We start from the raw sequence: 7,496 nt of genomic DNA, 5'->3' as shown, positions 1-7,496 counted from the left end.
CAAGGTCACAGAGTAAATAAGTGATAGAAATGTTACTTGAACTGAGATTCTCTGACTCCCAATCCAAAGTTTATAGAATCATAGATTCTAGAAGGAACTTTTAAGTCCATCAAGGCCAACCTCTCCCTGATTTTGCAGATGAAAAAAATGAGGACCATAGAGGTTATGTGACTTACCCAGGGACTCACAACAATTAAAGTCTGAGGTGGGATTTGAACTTGTATCTTCATGACTACACCAGTGGTGTCAAAATCAACTACAATAGAAATGTACACACTAAAAGTACATGAAGACTCCTGCTGGCCACACATAGTTTTAGCAAAACCTCACAGAGAACATAATCTATATTCTAGCGTATTTGTATTTATTTAATTAAATATTACCCACTTACATTTCTCTTATTTTTTTAAAAAACCCTTACCTTCATATCTTAGAATCAATACCATGTATGGGTTCCAATGCAGAAGAGTGGTAAGGGCTACGCAATGGGGGTTAAGTGACTTGGCCAGGGTCACACAGCTAGGAAGTGTCTGAGACCAGATTTAAACCCAAGATCTCTCATCTCCAGGCCTGGCTCTCTGCTCACTGAGCCACTCAGATGCCCCCAAATTACATTTTAATTGGATTCAGGCTGAACCCAGGAAGAAGGGCCATGTGTCTGATACTTCTACATTCCATGCCATGTTACTCCCCTCCCCTCCATCCTCTTCTTCCACCCCCAGAAAGAGGTTCATTCGCAAAAAGGCTGGCTACATAAAGCCACAAGCCATTTCCTAAGGTACAGCTGTACCCCCATCTGCAGTGGTGGTAGAAGTCAATCAATAAACATTTAGTAAGTCCCTACTCTGTGCCAGGCAGGATACAATGAAAAAGTCATTTTTGGAAACAGTCTCTGCCTTCGAGAAACATTTATTCTTTAAAGCGTAAGTAAGTAGCAGGATTGTATTTGTATTCAGTTCTCTGTATTCCAAGGCACTAGTATTAATATGACACCAATTCACATAAGTCTGAAGAAATGAATGACTGTGGTCCCACATTCTTCCTATGCTGAGCATGGGCACCGGCCAAGTGGAAGTGGGCGTAGTGTGAAGCCCTAAATGGGAGAAGAAAAAAAAATGTGGTTTGGCAAGAAGTGGAGATAGAAGGTCAGAGCAATGCCTGCTGAGTCCAGGGCTCACAGCACCACGGAGAAGTACTTGGAGTCAAACTAAGAGTCTGGAGTTTCCAATATGCCATACAGCTTTAGCTATAACTAGGGTGAGGCAATCAGGACTTTTCCCCAGGGTGTCCTTTTTGGAGGGTAATAATAGCAGTTGCAGTATTTCACCACTGTAGAGACAAGGGTGCTTATCACTACTGTGACAAAAATAATTCAAATATGGAGCGGCAAGATGGCTGGGGTGAATTCCTCTGCTCTGCTCTGTCTTGCTACTTCCCACCCAACCCTAGGATCCCTCCACAGGGCCATGTCCCACACCAACCCTCAGCTTGAGGGTGTGTTTCATGTGGCTTTTCCTGGGTGTGTTTTGTGGTGATTGCCCCAGGAGCAAAAATTCCTTGTGATGGTAGAAGCTATACATTTCCCTAAGACCTGCACCCTAAAATTGCCTTGGTCCAAAGCCCTGCTAGAAAAGAGGACTTCCACTTGGACACCTTGGTGGTTCAAGGCCACATGGCGCCATCATCTACCCTGACTCGTGTGACCACATTACTTTCCCCAGAGAAGACTGTTTTTTTCCACCTATCATCATTATGTCATCACCAGTGAATGTTTACGGAACACTCACTGGGGGCCTGGCACAGAGATTGGCTACTTTGCAGAACTCTGCAAAACAGAGAAGATAGAGTCGCTGCTAATTAAGAGCTTCTAATCTGGAAGGAAAAGACACAGATAAATCATAGCCTACAAAATAAATAATAAACTATCACACACACATACACACACACATACAGAGGGTTTCCCAAAAGTCAGTGCTACACTAAAACTGTTAAGATACCCTATTATCTGTCTTTGGAGAAACTAGGACTGGTCATCCTGCCCCTCTGTTCCCTTTTTCTCTTTCCTTTTCTCTATTTCTCCATCTACCTACTTCAAGGCTCCAAGGAGCTCTGATTTAATTGGTGGCAGGGTTAGATGTTCCTGAGAACCTTAGATTTAGAGGTGAAAGGGGCTTTAAAGGCCCGCCTTCCCCCCCCCCCCCAATTTTGCAGATGAGTTAACTGAGGCACAAAGAGTTTAAGAAGCTTGCATAGGTTCCTGCCATTAGTAAATATCTGAGTTGGAATGGGAAACTAAGTCCTCTTCACTCTAAGTCCAGTTCCCTATTCACTATGCCATGCCAATGTATAACCCAAGTCCTCTAATAACCTAGAAAACAGTCCCTGAGAGTTTCTGTGGCCAAATTTTCATCACCCTGCAGCCAACATGGTGATGAGCCTGTCCAAATTTAAGTAGGTTGGTCCCCTGATGACAGACAGTCCTTCGTCAGGCCCGTACTTGAAGCCTCTCCAGCTTGGTAGAACCTGCCAGAGCTTGCACTTAACTGGTGTAGCCTTAGAAGCACCCAGGGTCACACCACCAGCTCCCACCACTACTACCCCACAGTGAGAATGAATGACTTGAGTATTGAATATAATGCATTCAGCTCTCAAAAAGCCAAATCATAATGGAAGAACAGAGTGGCCTAGATACCACAAAAAAGCTCATTGGTTATACTATAATTATTCTGAAAAGCGTTGCTGAATATTGGTCCTCCTGTTAAGAAAAATACATTTGTCTTAATTATGTTTTGTTGGGTCTCCAAAATTCCCTGAGTGCACAAAAACAGACCATAGATGAAAGCGGCAGCACAGAGGGTTCTGAGTGGCAAAGCCAGCATTTGAACTCAACATCCAGAATGCTTTCCATTACACCAGATTGGCTCCTATGATGTGCCTGGAATTCTCTCCTTCTTCCTCTCTTCTCTCTGGCTTCTCTAGTTTCCTTCCAATCATTTCAGGCTAATATTTGGCATAGATGAGCTACAAAGTATATAGACATATATGTATACATACATGTGTATATATTTCATTTTGTTCTGAACTTGACAAATACCAAATGAAATGAGTATTTACACACGTACACACACACACACTGTAGAACAGAAGGAGGGGATTGTACAAAAAACTGAGAATCTATTATGAAGAACCGCCTTTTCAAGTACATACATTCAGCCTATAACTTTCAACACAGTAATAATAGCACCTACAATGTGTCCCGTTTGTCTGTCATTCCTTCTGGCTGTTCTTCTGTTTGCTCTTTTTTTTTAATCACAAAATCAACAGTCTACACACAGATCCCATAAATGTCCACTCATTCGACATGGTTGGGAACAAAGTGTTCTGGTGAAATGAATATTCTGATCACTTGAGAGCTCTCACATACTCACCATATAAGGAGTAGCTACATTCAAAGACTTGAGAACCAAACAATAATAATAATAATAATACAGCTAAACTCTCCTTGGCTGATTCAGAAGGCATCCCAGGATCTTGCACCACCAAAGGGCAATCATTTTGAACACCAATTACCATAAAGTCATTGAATCCCAGGGTTAGAAGAGATCTCTTTATTCTCTTCTGGTCCTTCTTAGATGTGAGAGTGAATGCCCTCTAACTTTGATCAGCTGTCATTTAAAGACCAGCAATGATGGGGAGCTCACTGCCTCCCAAAGAAAGCCCATTCCATTGTTGTGTGGTTAGAATGCTAAGAAACCTTTTTACCTCATGACTTAAAATAAAAGTCATTCCTCTGGGGCTCTGTTTTCCTCCCCCATAAGATGAAGGAGTTGGACAAGATAGCCCCTTAGGTCTAGTCCAGTTCAAAATTTATTATCTGTATTGCCTACTCAGTGTTTTCTTCTCTAGGCTAAAGATCCCAGCTTTCTTTAGCTGATCTTCAGATGCCCGGTCTCCCGTACACCCCCTCTAGAAAGGGGAGCAATATCTTTTCTCAAATGTGACATTCCAAAGCAGACAAAGTACATATTGGCTATTACTACAAACTTGGGAGGCACAGACAATGGAGCTAAATCTCAGCCGAGAAACCATAGGTTGATAGAACCATGAATGTGGGGTAGAAGGGATTTCAGAGGTCCTCATTCCACACCTATTTTATAAGATAAGATTCAAGGACTTGGTATAAGTATACACCAAGATAGAAGAAGTAAAGCCAGCATTTGAACTCAACATCCAGGATGCTTTCCATTACACCAGATTGGCTCCTATGATGTGCCTGGAATTCTCTCCTTCTTCCTCTCTTCTCTCTGGCTTCTCTAGTTTCCTTCCAATCATTTCAGGCAAAATCTCGCCATCTATAAGAAGCCTTTGCCAACCCACTGACTGTTAGTGCCTTTCCTGTGATATCACCTCCAAGTTATCCTTTAGAGTTTCTTTCTGTCCTCCTTCCATTAAACCATAAACTCCTTGAGGGCAGGGACTGCTTTTGTCTCTTCGTATCCCAGTGCATGGCATAATGCCTCCCTCGTTTTGCGGTTGAGCAGTTTCAGGAGTGTCCAATTCTTCATGACCCCATTTTGGGGTTTTCGTGGCAAAGAGGAGAAAGTGGTTTGCCATTTCTTTCTCTGGCTCATTTTAAACAGATGAGGAACTGAGGTAAACAAGGTTAAACAACTTGCCCAGGGCCACCTAGCTAGGAAGTAACTGTGACTGGATTTGAACTCAGAATTTCCTGACTTTAGACCCAACACTATTTATTGAACCACTTACTTCATCCAGAGTAAATGCTTAATAAATGCTTATTGAAACTGCTTTTAAAAGAAAACAAACAAAACCCCCTTGATATAAGTTTGTTTGCTCATCACTTAGTGTCTTTCTCATAAAAGCATAGGAACCATTGGCTCTTCCAGTTGTGTGGATACCGGAAAAGGGGTGGTGGGGTGGGAGAAGGTGATTATCATCCCCAAAAACTGGCTGTACCCATTTGGATGCTGAAGAGCACTCAGTTCACTGATTCACCAGCAGCAGCGTTGAGTGCACTACTGAGTCAGAGAAGTTAAGATCTGAGATTTCTCTCTCCTCCATTCATTCTCCCTCCCTAGCCAAAGACTCACCCATTGGGGAGAGCAAGGGACAAGCTCTCACAGGCCAGCTGCTAGTGAGCCTTGCCTCTTAATTCTCTTCTTCTGAGGCCACAAAAACTTCCTCTGCCCAAGCAGAAATCTAGCCCTGTGTTTGTTCACCAAGAATACTTTGTGCCACACCAAGGCTAACTGAGCTTGTTATACCAGCTGAGGCTATTTCTTTAACTGGGGCAACAGGAATATTCTGAGAGGGCCAGTTGGCAGTCTTAGGTTCTTTGGATTCTAGAGGAAGCAAATTTTTGCAGTGGTTTAAGTGTGTTCGACTCAGAGTCAGGAAAACCTGAACTTGAACACTGCCTTAGGCAGTATGGTGTGTCCCTGGATCCTCTCTCAGCCTCAGTTACTTCATCTGTAAAATGGAGATAATAATCATGACTACCTCAATAGGGTTGTTGTGGGGATTAAATGAGGTAATATATATATATGGCACTTTTTAAATCTTCAAGTGCCATGTTAATGCTGGCTCTCGTCATCATCATTGTTATTATTTATTGTACTTCTAGATTTCCTAGAGGCAACATAAAGTAAAATAGAGTGGTAGATGTAGAGTTAGGAGGACTCAGGTTCAAATCTGACTCTTCCTGGCTGTATTGTCAAGGCCTAGTTATTTAAACTTCTGAGCCTCAGTTTCCTCATTTATAAAATGGAGGTAACAGTACCTAGCATACAAGGTTTTTGTAAGACCTGAATGAGATAATAGATGGAGAACAGCATATGAGCTTTCTGGTGCTAGAGGTGTCTTTGTTATTATTTTCTCCTTTTCTTGGATTAAACTTCTCATCTGTAAAAACCAGAATAGCAACAGCCCCTCCTGAACGAAGTCTATTGTGGGGATCAAATGAAATAATATCTGTATGTCATGTAGCTAGAGAGAGATTATGTGTAACATGCTTTGTAATAATCCTTAAGGCCCTATAAAAGTGTCCCCAATAGCAGCTACATGGGAGAGTGCCTATAGCCTGTTGAATTTGGAAACAGGAAGACGAGCTCCAGCCTTGCCGCAGACACTTACTGGCAGTATGGTCTGGGCAAAATTAACCTCTCTCTGCCTCAGTTTCCTGAAAAGAGGAAAAATAATAGCATCTCCCTCAACGGGTCATAGCAAGGGCTCAAAGGAGATAAAATATGAAAAATGCTTTGTGACCCATAAAGCACTGAGCAAAGCTTTCTCATTGCTGTTATTATTCAAAATCCAGTTGCTTTCCAGTCCCTCCCCAGCAGGCCTTGCCAACCAGTGTAGGCATCTAAAGGACTACTCATAACTCTGGCCCCCAGGGAAGACCTACAAAGGAAAACAGCCAACAGACCCTACAGGGGATTTGTACAGACTTGTCTGCAGCCTTCAAAGGGTTAAACATGCAGCCACTCGGTGGGAACCTGGAGGAGCGTCCAAGGTCAGGAAATGAGTGTGTGTGGCATCAGCCCAAGGCGGCTGCAGAGACGTTGACCTCGGGAAAATCAGCAAACTTCTGAAGATGAATGCAGGGAGATTAATTAATGGCCAACGTAGGAAGTGGAGCATGACATCTCATTATCTTTAGATAGTGACTCAACTCAGAAAGTGTTTATTGAATGCCCAATTCAACCGATGAGACAGTTTGGGAGTGCCTACTGTGTGCCAACTCACTGTGATAGGTGTTGGGGACACAAAAGCAAAAATGAACTCTTTTTTTAAAAAATGTATTATTTATTTTTTAAAGATAATTTCATCTTCTGGATTCTTTCTCTATCTGTCCCTCACCCATTGTGAAGGCAAGAAATATGCTATCAATTATACATGTGAAATCTTATAAAACATATTTCCATCAAAATCACTTTTGCTCTCAAGGATCTTACCACATGATTATTTTTTTTTAAACCCTTATCTTCCAATTTAGAATCAATGCTGTATACTGGTCCCAAGGCAGAAGAGTGGTAAGGGCTAGGTAATGGGCATTAAGTGACTTACCCAGGGTCATATAGCTAGGATGTATCCACCTAACTGCCCCATTACACATGATCTTAATCAACTAATTCTCACTTTATGAAGTGCTTTTGGTGCTATGAGAGATGCAACCTGCAGATGAGACAATCTCTGCCCTCAAGTAATTTCTGTTCTAGTCAGGGTGTTCAACACCAGTAGAGATAGTTATAATCAACAGGTAGCCAGCAGCTCCTCAGAGCTCAGGGCTGACCCAAGTGTAGCTCTCATGTGTAAGGGGAAGGGAAGAATAAAGTTTTCTCTCTCATGAGGGACTAAGGAGGGCAACTCTCTGTCTCCTTTTAGCAGAATCCATGGAGAGAAGTTGTCTTTATTTCCATCAAGAAGATAATGGAGGGGACAGCTGGGTAGCTCAGTGGATTAAGAGCCAGGCC

At 42.4% G+C, this 7,496-nt stretch overlaps 1 long non-coding RNA gene across 1 annotated transcript in view; it reads right to left on the bottom strand.

Annotated features, from left to right (window-relative positions):
* Positions 1-398: 398 nt before the first annotated feature.
* The window catches only part of LOC103104135 (uncharacterized), a 32,194-nt gene continuing 25,096 nt past the window's right edge, over positions 399-7,496 (bottom strand). Inside the window, exons 3-4 of the long non-coding RNA XR_001623207.2 lie at positions 6,471-6,610; positions 399-1,093 (exon numbers count right to left, since the gene is read on the bottom strand). This is a non-coding gene — a long non-coding RNA (uncharacterized LOC103104135). The remainder of the gene's footprint in view (positions 1,094-6,470; positions 6,611-7,496) is intronic.

The sequence above is a fragment of the Monodelphis domestica genome, chromosome 6 (assembly GCF_027887165.1).
Source record: "Monodelphis domestica isolate mMonDom1 chromosome 6, mMonDom1.pri, whole genome shotgun sequence".
Lineage (NCBI taxonomy): Eukaryota > Metazoa > Chordata > Mammalia > Didelphimorphia > Didelphidae > Monodelphis > Monodelphis domestica.
Note: the sequence above shows the minus strand (reverse complement) of the source record. Positions and strands in the feature narration are given on the sequence as shown.